The sequence below is a fragment of the Oryctolagus cuniculus genome, chromosome 5 (assembly GCF_051225735.1).
Source record: "Oryctolagus cuniculus isolate XC-2025 breed Fujian yellow rabbit chromosome 5, ASM5122573v1, whole genome shotgun sequence".
Lineage (NCBI taxonomy): Eukaryota > Metazoa > Chordata > Mammalia > Lagomorpha > Leporidae > Oryctolagus > Oryctolagus cuniculus.
The window spans coordinates 68,559,286-68,584,047 of NC_142871.1; the positions used below are offsets into that span (position 1 = coordinate 68,559,286).

At 37.4% G+C, this 24,762-nt stretch overlaps 1 pseudogene across 1 annotated transcript; it reads right to left on the reverse strand.

Moving 5' to 3' along the window:
• Positions 1-814: 814 nt before the first annotated feature.
• On the reverse strand, positions 815-1,263 carry LOC100340499 (dolichyl-diphosphooligosaccharide--protein glycosyltransferase subunit KCP2 pseudogene; annotated as a pseudogene). Its single transcript, XR_016233418.1, has one exon. The product of XR_016233418.1 is annotated as a dolichyl-diphosphooligosaccharide--protein glycosyltransferase subunit KCP2 pseudogene (transcript).
• Between the last annotated feature and the right edge of the window lie 23,499 nt (positions 1,264-24,762).

A 24,762-nucleotide genomic window follows, 5' to 3' on the forward strand; every position in this document is an offset into this window, starting at 1 on the left:
ACTGACTCCAGTCTCAGGCATCAGAACATGTAGATAGCAAATGTCTGCCTGGGGGAAGAAAGGTCAATGGGATGCCAAGACATACTATAGCAACTGGGGACTAGCTCTGACTTTATTGGATTTAATTTGACCTCTGGCCATGTCCAGTCAATACAGAGACCTGAGGGACCCTTACAGGATTCCAGGAAGATATTACCATGACCAAATTCATTGAAGAATGTGGATAGGCATTCTTGTGAAGACTGATACCATCCCATGGACCACCAATGAAACCCACATATCTCTATTGGGATTGAGAAGAGTGCTCCACATCCCCATTGGCATCAATTACTATGGAAGAGGCTGCCATTGTGACTCAGTGGTTTAAACTGCTGCCTGCAATTCCAGCATACCATTTGAATGCTGGTTTGTGTCCTGGCTGCTCCACTTCTGATTCAGCTCCCTGCTAATGCATCTGGGAAAGCATTGGAAGATGGTCAAAATACCTGGGGTCCTATACCCACATGAGACACTGGGATGAAGCTCCTGGGCTCTGACCTTGGCCTAACCAATGCCTGGTCATTGCATTCATTTATGAGTGGACCAGAGGATAGAAAATCTCTCTCCCCTGCCCCCTCTCTTTCACTCACTCTCGCCCTCAATCTGTCCTTCCTTCTCTTTCTCTCAAATAAATAAACAAATCTTAAAATAAGAAGCCAATCTCAATCCCCACTTTTGTTATAAATACATATATAAACTTAAAAAACATTATTATGGAAGAAAATATATAGGAAGACTATGCTACAGCATCCAACTAGAAATAACATCAAAATGGTTATTTTTTTTTTTTTTACAAAGAATCAACTTTATTGGACACTCAGGCTTAGTTCCTCTTCTTGCCCTTGCCTGTGACCTTGGCGGGTGTGAGGACTGGAGCCGTTGCCTGGTAGAGCGTGGAGGAGATCTTTTTGATGTAGTACAGACAAACCATGGAGAAGATAAAGCAGGTGGTAAAACAGACTCGGTAGATGAGGCCTGATGCAAAGAGAGCCAACAGGAGGCACAGGAGAATCTCAGGGAAGACCTTGGCTTGGAATCTTTTGCCAAAGACAAGATTCTCGAGATTATTGAAGGCAGTGAGGGAGAAGACGAAGAGGCCGGAGCCAAGCAGGCCCCCCTGGATGGTGAGCCACTCGGTGGAGGCCAGCTGGCAGCTGTACATCTGCATGCCCGCGAAGAGCAGCAGGGACAGGAGGGATGAGAGTGCCAGCGAGGTGCCGGTACCATACCGACTTCATGAAATGTCTTGTCACTCCAAAAGCCACTGATTAAAAGTGATGAAAACAATACACCAGATGCACAAATATCAACATAGTGACACAAGAAATATGAAAGATCAAGGTAATTTCATGACCCAAAGAAATGTAGTAATGCATTAGAAGCAGACTCAAAAAAATAAGAGATGTTGAGATGAATGGGTGGGAGGGAAGTTATGGGGGGGGAAGCCATTGTAATCTATAAGCTGTACTTTGGAAATTTATATTCATTAAATAAAAGTTAAAAAAAGAAATAACTTAGAGAAAAAAATAAAGTTAATCAAAAAGGGAAAAAAAAGAATTCAAAAGGATGATTTTAAGGATAATCAAATAGTTTCAAGGGAACAGGAACAGGAGAATGAAATAAAAAATATTGCATGATAGAAATGAGAAATTTAAGAAAGAGATAAAGGTTTTGAAAAGGAACTAAATAGATGTGGATAATTAACCTAGCAATTATGATACCAATTAAATGTCCATGTACTATGTCAGAGTGCTTGCGTTCAATTCCCAGCTCTAGCTCCTGATTTCTACTTTCTGGCAGTATAGCTTCTGAAGGGCAGCAGGTAATGGTTTCATAATTTGGACATGTGCAACCCATGATTGGAGATATACACTGAATTCTCTGCTTCTAGCTTTGGTATAGCCCAGTCCTATCCACTGTGCGAATTTGTGGACTGAACCTGTGGATGGGGTTTCTCTCTCCCTCTCTCTCTCTCTCCCTCTCTCCCTCTCTCCCTCTCTCCCTCTCTCCCTCTCTCCCTCTCTCCCTCTCTCTCTCTTTCTATCTCTCTTTCTCTTCAATAAGTAAAAAGTATCACACAGAAATCTTAGACACAAATAACTCAATACATCAAATAAACATATAATCGAAAACATTAGGAGCAGACTAGAACAAACAGAAAAAGTAATATCTAAACTTGTAGCCATGTATTTTGAAATCCAGGACTCCAGGAAGCTATCATGACCCCAGCCACAACAGAGTGACATCTGGCATTCCCGTGACCCCAGACAAAAAGGAAAAGAAAAAAATATTCTAAAAAAAAAAAAAGCATGACACTTTCAAAGACATTTGGGACACCACTGAATGAAGAAATATTAGAGTAGTGGAAATTCTTGAGGGAAAAGAAAGGAGGCGTGGAAAATCTATTCAGAAAGATAATATCAAAAAAGTTTCCCTATGTAGAGAAAGATGAAGACATTCAAGTCTAGGAGGCCCAAAGGACCCCAAAAATACAAGGGCAGAAAAAGAAACTCACCATAAAGATTATAGTCAAAATTGCAAAAGTGTGACACCAAGAATTCTAAAACCTGTAAAAGTGTCAAGTCACACTTACAGAAGCAGAAATTTTACAGGCCAGAAGGGAATTAAACAACGTGTTCCAAGTTCTGAAAGGAAAAAAAAAAAAAAAAAAAAAAAAAAAAAAAAAAAAACAAAAACAAAAACAAAAAAAAAACAATAGTACAAAGTCAGAATATGTCATTCAATGAATACATCTTTCAAAAATGAAGAAAAACCAGACTTTCTAAGACAAGCAAGAACTGATGAATTCATACCTATCAGACCAACCTTACAAGAGATGCTTAAGGGAGTTCTATATACAGAAACAGCAGTATGGTAACTACTTTTCACACGAAAGCATGCAAAAGTAGAAAACACAGTACAAGAACAAAATATATTGGAAGTTAGCACAAGATTCTTTTAACTATAACAAGTCTAGTACCTGCTAATACTAACCGATAGAATAAATGAAGGGGAGAGTGATCCAACATGGGAAGCAAGATACTCAGCAGACTCATAGAATGGCGGATGTCCTAAACAGCACTCTGGCCTCAGATTCAGCCCTAAAGGCATTCGGATCTGGCTGAAAAGCCCATGAGAGTATTTCAGGCATGGAAAGCCAAGACACTCTGGCAAAAAAAAAAAAAAAAAAAAAACAAAAAACCACCACCTAAATGAAAGATCTCTGTGAGTGAGATCCCAGTGGAAAGAACAGGTTTTCAAAGAAGGAGGTACCTTTCTCTGAAGGGAGGAGAGAACCTCCACTTTGACTATGACCTTGTCTAAACAAGATAAGAGTCGGAGAACTCAAGGGGCTTCCATAGCCTTGGAAACTCATGACTGGTGCATAGGGAGATTACTGATGCCATAAACAGGAGTGTCAATTTGTAAAGTCAACAACAGGAGTCACTGTGCACTTACTCCTCATGTAGGATCTCTGTCCTTAATGTGCTCTACATTGAGACTTAATGCTATAACGAGTACTCAAACAGTATATTTCACTTTGTGTTTCTATGGGGGTGCAAACTGTTGAAATCTTTACTTAATGAATACTAAACTGATCTTCTGTTAAAAAAAAAAAAAGAAGAAATTATCAATTCCCAACTTGACTCTCACTGGGATTAAACATGACAATAGGTCTGATCTGATTTCATCATCAGTTAAAAAATCATCTATTATTTTTCACTTTATGTTTCTGTGTGGGAGCAAACTGTTGAAATCTTTACTTAATGTATGCTAAACTGATTTTCTGTAGATAAAGAGAATCGAAAATGAATCTTGATGTGAATGGAAGGGGAGAGGGAGTGGGAGAGGGGAGGGTTGCGGGTGGGAGGGACGTTATGGGGGGGAAGCCATTGTAATCCATAAGCCGTACTTTGGAAATTTATATTCATTAAATCAAAGTTAAAAAAAAAAGAACAAAATCACTACTTATCAATTACCTTCAATGAAAATGAAAAGATACACAGTGTTTGAGTAAATATACAACCAAGATTCAATGATATGCTCTCAACAAGAAACTCACTTCACAAGTAATGGCATGGAAAGAATAAGGTTGGATAAAGACATTCCAGGCAAATAAAATCTAAAACTGATTAAAAGTAGCAATATCTTGGCCGGCGCCACGTGCAGCTCACTAGGCTAATCCTCCTCCCTACGGCGCCGGCACACCTGGTTCTAGTCCCGGTCGGGGCACCGGATTCTGTCCCAGTTGCCCCTCTTCCAGGCCAGCTCTCTGCTGTGGCCAGGGAGTGCAGTGGAGGATGGCCCAATTCCTTGGGCCCTGCACCCCATGGGAGGCCAGGATAAGTACCTGGCTCCTGCCATTGGATCAGCGCGGTGCGCCGGCCTCAGCGCGCTGGCTGCGGCAGCCACTGGAGGGTGAACCAACGGCAAAAGGAAGACCTTTCTCTCTGTCTCTCTCTCTCACTGTCCACTCTGCCTGTCCAAAAAAAAAAAAAAAAAGTAGCAATATCTTTGTTATACAACATAGATTTTAGGATAAACACTGAAAAAAAAGACAAACAGTGCAATTACATACTGATCGAGGAAGAAGTTCAGAAATTCAGAAAAAAAAGATGTAATTTTTTTTTAATTATACATACATCTAATGCAAAGACATTTAGTCTTATAAAACAAACATTAGTAGATCAAAAGAGAGAAGTAAGCTTCTACACAACAGTAGTTTGTGTCTTCCCATTCCAACTTTCATCAATTATGGATCATCTAGACAATGAATACATTTTGTAAAAATTTAAATTAAACTGAACTTTCAAAAAAGTACCTAATAATAATTTATAATACATAGCATCCAATAGTACAGAGTTACTTTTCTTTTTGTGGAACATTCTCTGGTTAGATGATATGAAAAGCCATAAAGTAAGCACTCAAAGTTTAAAAAAAAATGTCTTTTATGCCCACAATGGAATAAAACTAGAGGCAAAAAAAAAAAAAAAAAAAAAAAAAAAAACGTGTAGGAATTATACAGTTATGTGGAGATTATGATTCTGAATGCAAAATGGAGCCGGCACCACGGCTCAATAGGCTAATCCTCCACCAACACACTGGATTCTAGTCCTGCTCGGGGCGCCGGATTCTGTCCCGGTTGCTCCTCTTCCAGTCCAGCTCTCTGCTGTGGCCAGGGAGTGCAGTGGAGGATGGCCCAAGTGCTTGGGCCCTGCCCTGCACCCCACGGGAGACCAGGAAAAGCACCTGACTCCTGGCTTCGGATCAGCACGGTATGCCTGCCACAGCACGCCGGCCGCTGAGGTTATTGGAGATTGAACCAATGGCAAAGGAAGACCTTTCTCTCTGTCTCTCTCTCTCTCTCACTGTCCACTCTGCCTGTCAAAAAAACAAACAAACAAACAAAAAACAACTGAATGCAAAATGGATTACTGAATAAATCTAAAGGGAGATTTTTTAAAAAGTCATGAAACAAGTTAAAATGAAAATACACTACAGGTAATCTGATAAAATGCAGCAAAAGCTGTAATAAAAATTATGTTCATAGCAATATGTACCAACAAAAATGAAAAGAAAGATCTCCAATGAACAACTTAAGGTTGTTATCTGAAGTACCTAGAAAAGCAATAGCAAATAAAACCCAAAATTGATAGTACTAAATAACATGACCCAGAGCAGAATTAAATGAAACAGGGACTCAAAGAAGTTCAGTGAAGAATTTTTCTTAAAAGCGTGAACTAAATCAAAAACCTTTACCCAGGCTAACTAAGGAAGAAAAAGTGGAAGACTCAAATAAAATCAGAGATAAAAAAGACATTAAAACTAATATTATGCAAATATACAGATCACCAGAGACTAGTTTGAACAACTATTTACTAAAGAATTGGAGGATCTAGGGGCTGGAGCCATGGCACACTTGGTTAATCCTCCGCCTGCGGTGCCGGCATCCCATATGGGTGCCGGTTTCTAGTCCTGGTTGCTCCTCTTCCAGGCCAGCTCTCTGCTGTGGCCCGGGAAGGCAGTGGAGGATGGCCCAAGTGCTTGGGCACCTGTACCTGCATGGGAGACAAGGAAAAGTACCTGGCTCCTTGCTTAGGATCTGCATAGCTCCAGCCATAGCGGCCATTTTGGGGGGTGAATCTACGGAAGGAAGACCTTTCTTTCTGTCCCTCTCTCTCACTGTCTAACTCTACCTGTCAAATTAAAAAAAAAAAAAAATTGGAGGATCTAGAAAAAATTGACATGTTCTAGAAAAAAATTAACAAAACTGAATCATAAAAGCAGATCAATAATAAGTGATATTGAGTCATATAGTTGCACTGCTGAATTCTGCCAAACTTTTGAGAATGAATGAATATCAGCTCTCACACTATTCAAGAAAGTCAAAGAGAGGGGGCCCTTCCAAATTCTATTTCAGAACCAGACAAGGACATAACACAGAAGGAAACAATCGACTAATATTTCTAATGAACACGGATGCAAACATTATCAACAATGTATTAGAAAAGAAAATCGAACAACACATCATAGACATCATTCATAATGATCAAGAGGAATTTATTTATGGGATGTAGAAATGGTTCAATATTCACAAATCATCATATTTAAGTCTTCACATCAATAGACTGAAGGATTAAAACATACAATCATATCAATAGATGCAAAGAAAATAATTTGATAAAATTAAGCATTCATTTGTGATAAAAATTTTTGCATAAATTAGGTACAGAAGGAATATACTTCAATATAAATATAATATAAATATAATATAAAAAAGGATATATATTACTATCCCACACCCAACTACATATTGGACAGCAAAAAGCTGAAATAATTTCCTCTAAGATATATAAAGAGATAAGGATGTCCACTCTCCACTATCATAATGAAAGTTTTAGCCAGAGTGTGGGAGGTGTAGTGAATGAAATAAAAGGCATAGAAAAGTAAAGGAGTTCAATTATGTATGCATGTTTGCAGATGACATGATTCTGTATACAGAAAAGTCTAAAGTCTCCATTAAAATTATATTAGAGGGCCAATGCTGCAGCATAACAGGTAAAGCCACAGCCTGCAGTGCCAGCACCATAATGGTGCTGGTTCGAGTCCTTGCAGCTCCACTTTTGATCCAGATCTCTGCTATAGCATAGGAAGACAGTAGAAGATGACCCATGTCCTTGGGCCCCTGCTCCCATACGGAGATCATGAAAAAGCTCCTGGTTTCTGGCTTTGGATCAGCCCAATTTCAGCCATCGCAGCCATTTAGGGAGTGAACAAGAAGGTGGAAGACCTCTCTCTGTCTCTCTGCCTCTGCCTCTTTATAACTTCACCTTTCAAATAAATAAATAAATCTTTAAAAATATATTAGAACTGATAAATGTAATAAAGTTTCATAATAAAATTCATCATGCAAAAATTAGTAAACATTTTATATATATATATTTATTTGATAATTAACTGCACAGAAATTATTAGAGAAAACCCACACAGAATCAAAAATAAAATACCTAGGAATAAGTTTAACCAAGGATGTGATAGACCTCTACAAGGAAAACTACACAACACTAATGATGTAATTGAAGAAGAATCCCTAAAATTGAAAGACCTCCCATGTTCATGACTAGGAAAATTAATATAATTCAAATGTCCAAGTAGCCAAGGTAATTTACCATTTCAACATAATTCACATGAAAATACCAGAGAATGTCTACTAAAATTAGGAAAAATAATGAATTTTAAAGTTCACATGGAAGAAAAAATTCCCAGAGTTGTTAAAGTGATCTTGAACAATAAACCTAGAGGCATCACACTATCACATTTAGGACATATTGTGGGCCGGCGCCGCGGCTCACTAGGCTAATCCTCCGCTTTGCGGTGCCCGCACACCGGGTTCTAGTCCCGGTCAGGGCACCGGATTCTGTCCCGGTTGCCCCTCTTCCAGGCCAGATCTCTGCTGTGGCCAGGAAGTGCAGTGGAGGATGGCCCAAGTGCTTGGGCCCTGCACCCCATGGGAGGCCAGGATAAGTACCTGGCTCCTGCCTTTGGATAGGCGCGGTGCACCGGCTGCGGCGCACCAGCTGCGGCGGCCATTGGAGGGTGAACCAACAGCAAAGGAAGACCTTTCTCTCTGTCTCTCTCTCTCACTGTCCACTCTGCCTGTCAAAAAAAAAAAAAAAAAAAAAAAAAAAAGACATATTGTGGGACTATTAGACCAAAACAACATGGTGCTGGAACAAAAACAGATACATAAACCAAAGGAACAGAATACAGACCTTGTAAACAAATCTGCTTATCTACAGCCACCTGATCCATGACAAAGTCAACAAAGTACATATTTTACATCTTCAAAACAAGCAATTGAAAAGGAATCATTGCAATGAATATTTCACAGCCCATCCAAAAATGGTCCATGACTAACCTGTGTGTTTGATCCTTTAATAAAAAAAACACGTCCTATATGTTAGTTTCTGTGCTAAATCCTCAAAATGAAATAGCAAGGAAAATTCCCTGGATCCTAATAGTCTAGAATTTGTCTCTCAATTGACAGAGATTTGTGTAGATAATCACAAAAATATAGGAATAGCATTTTTGAGAGTTATTATGGTGGAAAAAGGAATGTAAATGTATCTTTTGGTGTGTAAAGACAAAGTGATAACATCAGAAATCTTAATGAGTTATTGGAAATTGGTCAAAACAAAGAAAAAACGGCATTGATGATGAAATTGAACTGCTAGTTCTAAATTAAGATCATTTGTTGAACTTTTAATAACCCAATGTGAGAGAAGTTAAAATTTGTGTAATTTGAATAAAACATTGGAATTGTCACATTTTATTGTTCATAACAAGTATGTGTAGTCCCTAGTAAATATAGTCTGTAGAGCAAACATGACTAATGTTCTTCTAATGTGAGGCCAGAGAACATAAATGTCACAGAAGGTAGACCTAGTGGAGAAATAAGATGGATAAAAAGGCGAAACAACAGCACTAAAGAGAAAGAAGGTGTTGGGCTGTGTGGAATTTTATTACTTAAATTTTGGCTAATGCCTCTCTTGTAGAAAAGATATAAATTTTGAAATAACAGATGATACATGGAGGAGTGTTTGTAAGTGTGTATATGTGTGTTTGGGTGCTTGTGTTTGTATGGTGAAGTCAATGTATATGGGGAAATTAGTAAATAATTGCTAAATAACAGGAAAATAGTATTTCAGTCAGTATAACAACATAATTTTTATATATCAGTGAAATATCTACCGATTTATGCCACTTTTCATTATTTTAGGGTAAAAATTATTTATTTTTGTGATGTCCCTGGCACCAAAATTCACTATGTATTAGTAGCTTATGCTTTTGAATATTTTAACAAATTCCTTTATATTTGGTAGGAACACTATTTTTCATGATTGCATGTAGTGATTCCTTAAGAATATGTTATTATTAAAATGAATTATTTTACATCACATGAAAGTATTTCATCTGCAAAGAATTTGAACAGTCTAACATGGTTGACACTATTGATTTCTTAATTAATACAGTAGACTAATAAACATCTGTTCTTGAACTACCACCAGTCACCAATTTATGGAGTTAACATGAAAGTATACCAAAATATGTAAAGAGAAACTTCAAAAATTTCAAGTGATAAAGTATTCACAATGATTTGTAGGTTGAATTCTATTTTATATATAATTTTGGCTTATCTTGTTTCTTTTCTTAGACACATAAGACACATAAAAAAATCCATTATTTGCTATAATTTTCTAATTTTTCACTGTGATCTTATCACAGTTATGTAGAATGCTTATGTAATTTGGTTTAATAAAGCATATAGATATGATAGCATTTTGTATAATTTAGTGTAAAAACTATAGTTTTGGCAGTAATAAATAACACTGTTAATTTTCTATCTTTTATAAGCCTGATAATCACCACCACTCAATGATGGATATTAATGCATATAAATAAACCATTTAATAATTTCCAACACCTTTAGAGATTCAGCTAGGCCTAGTTAACAACAATTCTGCCACCAATCAACTATTTCCATAAAATTCGTGAAGGCAAAAAAGTAAATGACAAAAACTAACTATATATAACTTACTGTGTTTTTTGACATATTTCCATCTCCTACACTGGTGGCATTATTTATATAGCACTAATATACCTAGACATCAGGAATAATATAAAAACCAACTATTTCGGGCCAATGTTGTGGCATAGCAGGTAAAGCTGCCATCTGTGATGGTCCTCATTCCCTATGGGTGCTGGTTTCAGTCCAGGTTGCTCACTTCCAATTTAGCTCCCTGCTAATTACCTGGGAAAGCAGTCAAAGATGGCCCAAGTGCTTGGGCCCTTACACCCACGTGGGAGACCCAGAAGAATCCCCTGCTCCTGGCTTTCTAACTGCCCATCTCTGGCCATTGCATCCATTTTGGGAGTGAACCAGCAGATGGAAGATCTCTTTCTCTATCTCTTTCTTTCTCTCTGTAACTTTCTGTTCTCCTTATAACTCCGACTTTCACATAAATAAATAATCCTTAAGAGGAAAACCCAGTTGTTTGAAGATATTGAGGGCAACCATGCCACCAGGACCTGTGGGGCATGAGAGAAAAGGGTAATGAACTGAGAGGAAGCCCAGAAAAGCATCTTATTTTTCATAAAATTATGTGAATAAAGAATTTTCAAATCCTTTACTACTTCTCTGTGGAAAAATTGATGAAGTTAACCTTTCATATCTGTTTTGCTCTAAATGCAAAGATAGAATATCACTTGTTCTACTATGCAAGAATGCTTATGCAATTTACACAAAAGCTCAAATTATGAACTGCATCTTGACTCAAACTACCCTAACATAATGATACATAACTCCTTGGACATCACAGTTTGGTCTTCACTAAGTATACTGTAATTTTCCACTATGGTTTTCCCTTCCTGGGTCCATAAAGCTATGCCCAAAGAACTATTAAAAGAGAGAATAGCTCCCAGATGCTGTCTAATGTACTGGCCTGTCAAGTCTCATTCTCTCACATGGAACTTGCATTTGGAGTCCAGCTAAAATGGTATGAATGACACAATTCATCTGGCACTCTTTCTTGTGCTATATACAAGGAAAACTTGGTGTTGGGGTGATATACTATAGTTGTTTGAGTTTAATTGTCCAGTTAGTTCTAAGCAGCAGTTATAGGAAAGCGGCAATTTCAGGACATTTATCAATAATTGACTCCACCGATAGAGTATAAAATATAAAGGAGAATTTTGGAATATATGAAAGTATCACCAGGCAAGGGAGATAGAAAGTCGGATTTTGAAGTTTTCAAAGTAATCTGGAATCAAAGGGCCAAGATTCTACAATTTCTGCCTGATATTACCTCCCAAGAAATAATCATCATTTAAGTCTCCTAAAAACTGGTAGAGAGACCTATAAACCAATCAGAAAACAAAAAATCAAGCAAGGATTTCAGCTTCTTCACATTACTTGAAGCATTTGTTGAAGACCATGTGTTTATCCGAATAATTCAGTAGAAGCCTCAGAAAAGCAACCCTGAGGACTAAGAACTGCACCGAAAATATAAATGCAAATCATTAACATACCAGCCTTAAAACCTAAAACACATACTCAATTGCATAAGATGTTGTTTTCTTGTACATCATCCTAATGGACGTAAAATAAATTTTCATGTTTGGATTAAAATAAATAATCAGCAGGTACACCAGCAATTGGAAGTTTGTGACTTAAAATTTAAGAATGTGCAAAAGAAGAAATAGACACATACTTTCAATAAATTGTAATTATAAATAACACACACTTAAAATGAATACAATTTATAACCTCAATAAATTACATGACAGAAAATTGGAAATTAAGAACCTTACTTAATATATCCATGGAAGAATTATTACCAAAAATTTTAAATAGAGAATTAAACAGAAATTCTAGTAAAGCACTTTAAATTAAATTGTAAAATCAATAAATTGATTTATAGCAAATTAAAAACAACATAAATGGACAATTGATATGGAAGATCTCTCTTTCCTCTCTCTCTCAGTTTCTCTTTCTCTCTCTGTAACTCTGCATTTCAAAATAACTAAATTTTGAAACCATTTGTTAATTCTCTCCTTTAGTTCTACACCTAGAAGTTAGATAGCTGGAACATATTACAGATCTATATACAGTAAATTACTTTAATAAATACAGAATCTTTGCCTAGGCCAATGTCTTGCAGCACTTCACTTAAATTTAATACTAATAGTTTGATGGTATGAGGACTGAAATTTACATCCTTCATTTTCCTCTGATTTTTGTATAGGGTGTACGGTATGGGTCTTTAACACTATTAAATATGGAAATCCAATTTTCCAATTCAATATATTGAAGAGACTGTTTTTTTCCAGAGAATGATTTTAGCTCATTTATCAAAGATTAATTGGTTGTAGGTGCATGTATCAATTTCTAGGATTTTTATATTCCAAAGCCTACACGTCTACTTTTATTCTAGTACAAGCCTGCTTTTTTTTAACTTTTATTTAATGAATATAAATTTCCAAAGTACGACTTATGGATTACAATGGCTTCCCCCACATACCGTCCCTCCCACCCGCAACCCTCCCCTTTCCCACTCCCTCTCCCCTTCCATTCACATCAAGATTCATTTTCGATTATCTTAATATACAGAAGATCAGCTTAGTATACATTAAATAAGGATTTCAACAGTTTGCTCCCACACAGAAACATAAAGTGAAAAATAATAGATGATTTTTTTAAATGATGATGAAATCAGATCAGACCTACTGTCATGTATAATCCCAGTGAGAGTCAAGTTGGGAATTGCTAATTTCTTTTTTTTTTTTTTTTACAGAAGATCAGTTTAGTATACATTAAGTAAAGATTTCAACAGTTTGCACCCCCATAGAAACACAAAGTGAATTATACTGTTTGAGTACTCGTTATAGCATTAAGTCTCAATGTAGAGCACATTAAGGACAGAGATCCTACATGAGGAGTAAGTGCACAGTGACTCCTGTTGTTGACTTTACAAATTGACACTCCTGTTTATGGCATCAGTAATCTCCCTATGCACCAGTCATGAGTTTCCAAGGCTATGGAAGCCCCTTGAGTTCTCCGACTCTTATCTTGTTTAGACAAGGTCATAGTCAAAGTGGAGGTTCTCTCCTCCCTTCAGAGAAAGGTACCTCCTTCTTTGAAGACCTGTTCTTTCCACTGGGATCTCACTCACAGAGATCTTTTTTCCGGAGTGTCTTGGCTTTCCATGCCTGAAATACTCTCATGGGCTTTTCAGCCAGATCCGAATGCCTTTAGGGCTGATTCTGAGGCCAGAGTGCTATTTAGGACATCTGCCATTCTATGAGTCTGCTGAGTATCTTGCTTCCCATGTTGGATCACTCTCCCCTTTATTTATTCTATCAGTTAGTGTTAGCAGGTACTAGACTTGTTTATGTGCTCCCTTTGACTCTTAGTCCTTTCATTATGATCAATTGTGAACTGAAATTGATCACTTGGAATAGTGAGATGGCATTGGTACATGCCACCTTGATGGGATTGAATTGGCAACCCCTGGTATGTTTCTAACTCTACCATTTGGGGCAAGTCAGCTTGAGCATGTCCCAAATTATACATCTCTTCCCTCTCTTATTCCCACTCTTATGTTTAACAGGGATCACTTTTAAGTTAATTTTCAAAACTTAAGCATAACTGTGTGATAATTACAGAATTAAACCACTCATATTAAGTAGAACAGACAAAAAAAAATACTAAGAGGGATAATGTATTAAGTTGTTCATTAACAGTCAGGGCTATGCTGATCAAGTCACCGTTTCTCATAGTGTCCATTTCACTTCAGGAGGTTTCCTTTTTGGTGTTCAGTCAGTTGTCACCGATCAGGGAGAACATATGGTATTTGTCCCTTTGGGACTGGCTTATTTCACTCAGCATGATGTGTTCCAGATTCCTCCATTTTGTTGCAAATGACTGGATTTCATTGTTTCTTACTGCGGTATAGTATTCTAAAGAATACATATCCCATAATTTCTTTATGCAGTCTACCGTTGATGGGCATTTAGGTTGGTTCCAGGTCTTGGCTATTGTGAATTGTGCTGTGATAAATATTAGGGTGCAGACCGCTTCTTTGTTTGCCAATTTAAACTCCTTTGGGTAAATTCCAAGGAGTGGGATGGCTGGGTCGAACAGTAGGGTTATCTTCAGGTTTCTGAGGAATCTCCAGATTGACTTCCATAGTGGCTTGACCAGTTTGCATTCCCACCAACAGTGGGTTAGTGTCCCTTTTTCCCCACATCCACGCCTGCATCTGTTGTTGGTAGATTTCTGAATGTGAGTCATTCTAACCGGGGTGAGGTGAAACCTCATTGTGGTTTTGATTTGCATTTCCCTGATTGCTAGTGACCTTGAACATTTTTTCATGTGCCTGTTGGCCATTTGGATTTCCTCTTTTGAAAAATGTCTATTGAGGTCCTTGGCCCATCTCTTAAGTGGGTTGTTGGTTTTGTTTTTGTGGAGTTTCTTGAACTCTTTGTAGATTCTGGTTATTAACCCTTTATCTGTTGCATAATTTGCAAATATTTTTTCCCATTCTGTTGGTTGTCTCTTCACTCTCCTGACTGTTACTTTTGCGGTACAGAAACTTCTCAATTTGATGCAATCCCAATAGTTGATTTTGGCTTTGACTGCCTGTGCCTCCCGGGTCTTTTCCAGAAATTCTTTGCCTGTGCCAATATCTTGAAGGGTTTCTCCAATGTTGTCTAATAACTTGATGGTGTCAGGACATAGATTTAGGTCTTTAATCCACGTTGAGTGGATTTTTGTGTAAGGAGTAAGGTAGGGGTCTTGCTTCATGCTTCTGCACATGGAAATCCAATTTTCCCAGCACCATTTATTGAATAGACTGTCCTTGCTCCAGGAATTGGTTTGAGATCCTTGATCAAATATGAGTTGGCTGTAGATGTTTGGATTGATGTCTGGTGTTTCTATTCTGTTCCATTGGTCTATCCATCTGTCTCTGCACCAGTACCATGCTGTTTTGATTACAACTGCCCTGTAGTATGTCCTGAAATCTGGTATTGTGATGCCTCCAGCTTTGTTTTTGTTGTACAAGATTGCTTTAGCTATTCGAGGTCTCTTGTGCCTCCATATGAATTTCAGCATCATTTTTTCTAGATCTAAGAAGAATGTCTTTAGTATCCTGATTGGGATTGCATTGAATCTATAAATTGCTTTTGGGAGAATGGACATTTTGATGATATTGATTCTTCCAATCCATGAGCATGGAAGATTTTTCCATTTTTTGGTATCCTCTTCTATTTCTTTCTTTAAGGTTTAGTAATTTTCATCGTAGAGATCTTTAACGTCCTTGGTTAAGTTTATTCCAAGGTATTTGATTGTTTTTGTAGCTATTGTGAATGGGATTGATCTTAGCAGTTCTTTCTCAGTCATGGCATTGCTTGTGTATACAAAGGCTGTTGATTTTTGTGCATTGATTTTATATCCTGCCACTTTGCCAAACTCCTCTATGAGTTCCAATAGTGTCTTAGTAGAGTTCTTTGGATCCTCTAAGTAAAGAATCATATTGTCTGCAAAGAGGGATATTTTGACTTCTTCCTTCTCAATTTGTATTCCTTTAATTTCTTTTTCTTGTCTGATGGCTCTGGCTAAAACTTCCAGAACTATGTTAAATAGCAGTGGTGAGAATGGGCATCCCTGCCTGGTGCCAGATTTCAGTGGAAATGCTTCCAACTTTTCCCCATTCAATAGGATGTTGGCTGTGGGTTTTTTATAAATTGCTTTGATTATATTGAGGAATGTTCCTTCTATACCCAATATGCTTAGAGTTTTCATCATGAAAGGGTGTTGAATTTTATCGAATGCTTTCTCTGCATCTATTGAGATAATCATATTTTTTTTTTTTTTTTTTGCAGTCTGTTAATGTGGTGAATCACATTGATTGATTTGCGAATGCTGAACCATCCCTGCATACCAGGGATGAATCCCACTTGGTCTGGGTGGATGATTTTCCTGATGTGTTGTTGTACTCTATTGGCAAGAATTTTATTGAGGATTTTTGCATCTATGTTCATCAGGGATATGGGTCTGTAATTTTCTTTCAGTGCTGCATCTTTCTCTGGCTTAGGGATTAAGGTGATGCTGGCTTCATAGAAAGAATTTGGGAGGATTCCCTCTTTTTTGATTGTTCTGAATAGTTTGAGAAGAAATGGGATTAGTTCTTCTTTAAATGTCTGGTAGAATTCAGCAGCGAATCCATCTGGTCCTGGGCTTTTCTTTGTTGGGAGGGCCTTTATTACTGTTTCAATTTCTGTTTCAGTTATGGGTCTATTTAGGTTTTCTATGTCTTCCTGGTTCAATTTAGGTAGATTGCATGTGTCCAGGAATCTATCCATTTCTGACAGATTTCCCTGTTTGCTGGCATACAGGTCCTTGTAGTAATTTCTGATGATTCTTTTTATTTCTGTGGTGTCTGTTGTTACGTTTCCTTTCTCATCTCTGATTTTATTGATTTGGGTCTTTTCTCTCCTTTTTTTGTTAGTTTGGCCAATGGGGTTCAATTTTGTTTATTTTTTTCAAAAAACCAGCTTCTCGCTTGGCTGATTTTGTGTAATGTTTTTTTGGATTCAATCCTGTTAATTTCTTCTCTGGTTTTAATTATTTCTCTTCTCCTACTAGATTTGGGTTTGGTTTGCTGCAGTTTTTCTAGGTCCTTGAGATGTGCTGAAAGCTCATTTATTTGGTGCCTTTCCAATTTCTTGATATAGGCACCTATTGCTATAAATTTGCCTCTCAATACTGCTTTTGCCGTATCCCATAAGTTTTGATATGTTGTGTTGTTGTCTTCATTTACTTCCAGAAAGTTTTTGATTTCTCTTTTGATTTCTTGAATGACCCAGTGTTCATTCAGGAGCATGTTGTTCAGTCTCCATGTGTTTGCATACTTTCTGGGGTTTCCTGAGTTGCTCATTTCCAGCTTCATTCCGCTGTGGTCTGAGAAGCTGCATGGTATGATTCTAATTCTTTTAAATTTGCTGAGACTTGCTTTATGGCCTAGTATGTGATCAATCCTAGAGAAGGTTCCATGCACTGCTGAGAAGAATGTGAAGTCTGTAGATGTAGCGATGAAATCTGTAGATATCTGTTAGATCCATTTGGGCAATAGTGTCAATTAAATCTGCTGTTTCCTTGTTGATCTTCTGTCTGGATGATCTGTCTATTTCTGAGAGTGGAGTATTGAAGTCCCCCAGTACTATTGTATTGGAATCTAAATCTCCCTTTAAGTCCCTTAACATATCTTTTAAATAGACCGGTGCCCTGTAATTAGGTGCATATACATTTATAATAGTTACATCTTCCTGTTGAATTGAACCCTTAATCATTATATAGTGTCCCTCTTAGTCTCTCTTAACAGTTTTTGTATTAAAGTTTATTTTGTCTGATATTAATATGGCTACACCTGCTTTTTTTTGTTTTCTGTTGGCATGGAATATCTTTTTCCAACCTTTGACTTTCAGTCTGCATGCCTCCTTGTTAGAGAGATGTGTTTCTTGTAGGCAACAAATAGTTGGGTCGTGTTCTTTGAGCCAATCAGCCAAACGGTGTCTTTTAACTGAAGAATTCAGACCATTAATGTTCAATGTGACTATTGATACGTAGTGACTTTGCCCTGCCATTTTCCCGGAAATATTTTCTAGTATATGCTTTGAGCTTCCCATGCTCTTTTACTGGTAGGTGTTCTTCCTTTCCCTTCTTTCATATTGATGGCCGTGTTTCTGTGTTTCTGAGTGTAGCACATCTTTAAGTATCTTTTGCAGGGCCGGACGAGTGGCCACAAAGTCTTTCAATTTCTGTTTGCTATGAAAGGTCTTTATTTCACCTTCATTCACAAATGATAGCTTTGCAGGATATAATATTCTGGGCTGGCAATTTTTCTCTCTTAGCACCTGTGCTATGTCTCACCATTCCCTCCTAGCTTGTAGTGTTTCTGATGAGAAGTCTGCTGTGAGTCTAATTGGAGATCCTCTGAGAGTAATCTGATGTTTCTCTCTTGCACATTTTAGGATCTTTTCTTTATGTTTCACTGTGGTAAGTTTAATTACCACGTGTCATGGTGAGGATCTCTTTTGGTCGTGTTTATTGGGGGTTCTATGAGCTTCCTGTATGAGGATGTCTCTGTCCTTCTCCAAACCTGGAAAGTTCTCTGCTAGTATCTCACTAAAAAGGCCTTCTAATCCTTTCTCTCTCTCCATGCCTTCAGGAACTCCTAGAACCCGAATGTTGGTTTTTTTAATAGTATCCTGTAGATTCCCAACAATATTTTTTAGATTTCTAATTTCCTCTTCTTTTCTTTGGTTTGACTGTATGTTTTCCTGTGCTCTATCTTCTAAGTTCGACATTCTCTCTTCTGCTTCACCCATTCTGTTTTTAAGGCTTTCTAATGTGTTTGTTATTTGATCTATTGAGCTCTTCATTTCATTTTGATTTCTCTTCACTATCACACTTTCCTGTTCTACTAGTTTCTGTGTTTCATTTTGATTCTTCCTTAAAATTTCATTTTCACGAGAGAGATTTTCAATCCTGTCCAATAAGGATTTCTGTAGTTCAAGGATTTGCTTTTGAAAACTTCTAAATGTTCTTATCATAAATTTTTTGAAATCTGTATCTTGCATTTCTTCTATCTCATCATCTTCATAATCTTGGTTTGGGGTGTTTTGTTTATTTGGAGGCATCATAGGGTCATCGTTGATCTTGTTCCCTCGATTTCTGTGTTTGTTGCTTGGCATAGTTAATTCTTCTTTCGTCACTGTGCGTTTTTTTTTTTTAATTTTTTTTTTTTATTTTATACTATGTCCGTGTTAAGTGGACTGCCTGCTGTTGGAGGAGCCTTGGAGGCTTGAAATGGGTGAGGCCTGAGAGCTCTGCTTGGTTCTTCCTGGTTAAGGGTGTGCAAAGGTGACACCCTCAGGTTATGCGTAGTAAATCTCTCTCTATTTATTTATTTATTTATTTATTTATTTTATTCAGGGGATAAGTAATATCGCACCACATGGCTGTGCAGATGGTATTTAGCTTCCAGTCTCTGGCTTCTACCCAAAGAGTCTGTGTAGGCTCCTCTGGACTCCCACTGGGTTGCCTAGGCTACTGAATTGTAGTGACTCAGTTCCTTAGCTCTCCCCTGTTGATATGTAAATGCAGAGAGGGGGCCCGCTCTTTGTCTCTTGTGAATTCTTCAAGCCTTGCAGCCTTGCAACCTTTGCAAGGTTAGGGGAAAAAGAAACCCCCGAGCTTTTTTTTTTTTTTTTCCTTCTTTCCGGTAGTGAGTTTGCTGCACTTTCCAGCCCCCCTCTAGATTCTGACCCCCGTTTCCCCACCAATGTCTCGGGTTATTGAGCTCACCTCCCCTTCCAGCGCTGATGTGTGGACTCGGAGCCCTGGACATCCCAACTCTCCCCGCTGTTGTCTGTGTGACATGCACTCCCCTTCCTGCACTGGCGCGCAGACCCGCGGCTCCCGCAGCTCGGCTTCCGCGCAGTGGGCGACCTTGTTCTCCCAGTAGGTCCTCCGATTCACAGCCACTCGATCCAGAAGAGTTTCCTCTGCAATATTTTCCTGGTTCTTGTTTCTGAGGCTACCGTAACTCCCCTTTTATTAAACTAAATTTTCCCAGACTATCAGTGCGCGCCCTCACTATTCCACCATCTTCACAAGCCCGTTTTGATTATAACAGCCCTGTAGAGTGTAGTATAGTCTTGTTTTGTGATACCTCTAGCTTTGTTTTAATTGCTTAAGATTGCTTCCACTATTCAGTGTATTTTGTGTTTCTACATGAATTTCGGGATGCTTTGTTCTAGTTCTTTTACGAATGTCCTTAGAATTTTGATTAAGATTCCATTGAATTTGCAAATTTCTTTGGTATCATGGACATTTTGATTACATTAATTCTTTTTTGGGAAGATTTAATTTTATTTATTTGAAAGACAGAGTTAAGGAGAGAGGTAGACACAGAGAGAAAGGTCTTCCACCTGCTGGTTCACTTCCTAGATGGCCGCAATGGCCGGAGCCAGGTGCCTCTTCCCAGTCACCCACATGGGTGCAGGGGCCCAAGGACTTAGGCCATCTTCTAACTGCTATCCCAGGCCATAGCAGAGAGCTGGATCAGAAGAGAGGCAACCAGGACTAAAACAGTACTTTAGGCCAGGGCTTTAACCTGCTGAACCAAAGTGATGGCCCCCTACAATAATTCTTTGAATCCATGGACATGGGAAGTTTTTCCACCTTTTTTTTGCCTTCTATAAGATGATGACCTAGGCAATGTCTTCCTCAGTAAGACATGGGAACACAAAAAGCTAAGAAGCATCTGTAGAGCAAAAGAAATAATTAAATTGAAAAGGCAACTGACAGAATGGGAGAAAATATTTGCAAACACTTTACCTGATAAAGGATTAATATCCATATATATCAATATATATACTAATATCCATAATATATAAGGAAATATATAAGGAGCTCAGAAACTCAACAACACACAATCTAAGAAAAAGGCAAAGGAATGAACAAGCATTTTTTAAAGATTTACTTGTTTATTTATTTGAAAGTCAGAGTTAAACAGAGAGAGAAGAAGAGGCAGAGAGAGAGAGAGAGAGAGAGAGAGAGAGAGAACTTCCATCTGCTGGTTCACTCCCCAGATAGCCACAACAGCCAGAGCTGTGCCAGTCCGAAACCAGGAGCCAGGAGCTTCTTCCAGGTCTCCGCCCTGGGTACAGGGGCCCAAGGACATGAGCCATCTTCTACTACTTTCCCAGGCCATAGCAGAGAGCTGGAGGGGAAGTGGAGCAGCGGGGACTGGATCAGGTGCCCATAAAGGATGCTGGCACTGCAGGCCTGCAGGTGGCAGCTTTACCAGCAGCACTGGCCCCAAATAAGCTTTTTTTCAAAGGATGAAACACAAATGGTCAACAGACACATGAATAAAAAATGCTTGTGGTTACCAGACATGATGGAAATGCAAATGAAAACCACAATGAGGAACTAAGTCACAATGAGAAATGGTGATGAGCATGTGGAGAAGAAGCTATCCTAATAAGCTAATAAACTGTCAGTGGGGATGCAAACGGTACATCCATTATGGACAACAATAGAGAGACTCCTCAGAAAACTAAAAGTAGGTCTATCAGAGGATCCTGGCATTTCAAATCTGGGAACAGATCCAAAAGAAATCAGCATATGAAAAGTTACCTGCACCACCACGTTAATAGCAGCTCAATTCACAATAGCATAATCACAGAATCAGCCTCCTCTATGTCATTCAACTAATGATTAGGTAAACAATGTAGTATACATACATGGCGATTATGCTCAATGAATTAAGCCAAACACAAATATCACATTTTCTCTGATTTTTGTAACTAATTTATACAGTACAGAATTATTTCACTAGAGTGAAAATGACATCTTGGAATTTGATTATTTTTTAAGGATTTATTTTCTTTCTTTGAAAGACAGAGTTACAAAGAGATGGAGATACAGACAGAGAGATTTTCTGTCCATTGGTTTACTCGCCCAGATGGTTGCAATAGCCAGGACTCTGGAGCTTCATCCAGGTCTCCTGTGTTGATGACCAGGGCCCAAGGTCGTGGGCCTTCTTCCATTGTTTTCCCAGGAGCATTAACAGAGAGATGGATTAGAAGTGGTGTAGCTGGGACTTGGACTGGCTCCAGTATGAATACTGGCATTGCAGGTGGTGGTACATTGCTGTACCCCAGTGCTGGCCCTAGGATTGGGTTATTTTGAAGAACTTGTCTATATTCCTGTTGAACAGTTGTCTTTGTACTTTCTGCCTGTTGAATTCTTCATTTAGTGGAGTATTAAGCCTTTGACTATAAAGTAAATTAAAAAAATATTATCTCAAAGTTAGAAAGAAAGAAGAAAAGAAAGAAAGAAAAAAGGGATGAATTGAGAGGAAAGGAAAGAGGGAGAGATGAAGGGAACAGTCATATAATTCTTAGAACTGTATTATGGGTTTAAGAAATCTGTTCTTTTTATATTAATAAAAATAAATTATAAAAAACTAAAAGAAATGAAATCCTGATATTTACAATAAAATGGATGAAACTGGATTCATTATACTAAGTGAAATAAGCTAGTCTGTGAAAGTGAGACATCATATGTTTTCTCTTATTTATAGATGTTAATTTATTGAGGGTATAAAATTGTGCAGCTGTAATATAATTTCATATATGGTTACAAATATTGCTACAATGAGTCATATACCCTGCTTTCCCTGTGTTACATCATGGTTGTGAATGTTATACACTTTGTTTACTAGAAAAAATAGTACATATGTGTATATATACAATGTCTACACTTGAAGTGAATATGCCAAAATGTTAAAAATTGCTACATTTTAAAACTAGGAAAAATGAACATAATAAAAATTCAGAAAAAATAAAAAGCTTCCAACACAAGAAAAACTGAAGGATTTCATCACCAGCAGATCAGTCTTGAATATCTGCCCCACACAAAAATTTGTCAAAATAAAGGGTGAAATAATGACGTTTTCAAACAAAAAAAAAAAAAAACTGAGAGAATGTAAAATCAGTATCAGAAGTTCAGCACAGAGAAAACTAGTGCAGGTTCTCCACTTAAAAAGAAAATTAATTCATGTGCAAGCATGGAACTGAAAGTTATTGAAAAGGGTAACTGTGTAAATATAAATGTATATTGTTTAAAAAATAGGGGCCAGAGTTTTGGTGTAGCTGGTAAAGCCTCTGCCTGCAGTGCCAGAATCCCCTGTGGGTGCCAGTTCGAATCCCTGCTGCTCCGCTTTCAATTACTCTGCTATGGCAGGGGGAAACAGTAGAAGATGTGCTAAGTCCTTGGGCCTCTGCCCCTGTGTGGGAGACCTAGAAGAAGCTCCTGGCTCCTGGCTTTGGATTGGCCCAGCTCCGGCCATTGTGGCCAATTGAGGAGTGAACCAGCAGATGGAAGACATCTCTCTCTGCCTCTCCTCCTCTCTCTGTGTAACTCTTTCAAATAAATAAATGAATATTTTTAAAAATAAAAATAAATAAATAAAACATGTATGTTGCCTTAAATTTTTGTATAATTAAAAGATCTGAAAATGATAGCACAATGAATAATAAGGAGATGAATTAAAATGTTTTTAGTTCTCATAGTGTCCAGGAATAATTAAAGTACTAATTTACAGGAGACTGTATAATAAATGTCAAAAAATGGTGTTTTCTAAGGTAATACTACAAGATTTAAGGAAGAATGAAAAATTAATAGATATGAGGGTTTAAATGATAATTATACTGTCTGAGTAACCAAAGAAAGAAATATTATATTTTAAATAATTTTTAAGTCCCTCATAATTTTAAAGCAAATGAATGCAACAAAAGACAACATTTTTCTCATACAGATGCCAAAACCATAAACTAAATATCAGGAAATTAATTTCTGCAATATGTAAAAGTGATGCACATTACATTAACAACAAAGAGGTATTATTCCATAAATTTTCAAAGTATTTACAAAAGCACAACCTACATTTGCATAAATAATCACTTAGAAAATGCCATTTAAAACAACAATGATATATTGACATATATTTATGAGAACAGCTAAAAACGCTAAGGAATAGTTGTTGAAATTCAAGTGCCACTGGCAATGTAGAACAAGAAGCCCCATAAACCTCAAGTGAGAAAATAAATGCACTTTGGAAAACAGTTTGATAATACTTACAATCCTTAATATATGTACATTTGTACCTTGTCCCAGCAATTCCTAGACATATACTGAACTATTTTGTGTGTGTATTTCATGGGCGCACATGTATTATTCATAATAGCCATACACTTCAACACACTATGGGCTCATCAAGACTAGAAAAGGTAAATGTAGGTCAGACCTCCAAAGAGCCTTGGACAACCCATTTCTTCCTTCTTTCTTATTAATAATTCTCAATAATAACTCTACAATGTGCTGAGAATACCAAATCCCAAAATAAGATTGTGTTGGCCAGAAACACTTGAGCTCTCTTCCTGTTACACACTTTAGCCAGTGTGTAATGTCACCCATAGTGCATAAAATATAGATGGACACTTTTCCAAGTTCCTTAGGTGCAATGCAAGGGGAGAATCATGCATTCAGGAATCTACTTTTCTCGGGTAGCTTTTCTGGACCTTGGGTGCTACCTTATCAAGAATCTTACACTTCTATTGTTTATTGCTGCTTAGCTGTAATAGAAAAATCCACTTCATGTCATGTGTGCGAGGGTGTTCTGTCTAATCAGACTTGGGTCAGTTATAAAAACAAAGACCAAGATACAGTGGGTTGAGCTAATAACTATTTTATAGTTAACTTGATATACAATCAATATCTTATGGAATATTTGTAAAATGAAGTACTTTTCAGTCAATGAAAGAAAATGAACCACTACACGAAGCAATAAGAATTATAAATTTCATATAACATTTTAAATGAAAAAAGCTAGGCACAAAATGCATATTTTATTATTTCATTTTATATAAATTTAAGAAACAGTAATATATATTTATATACATACATTTATGAAATGATGCTATTGACTGGGAAAATATAAGAAGGAACTTTCTTCTTTGCTATAATTATTCCTTATTTCATTTTTAAAGATGAATTAGTTGCATAATTAAAGCATATCATTTATTTAC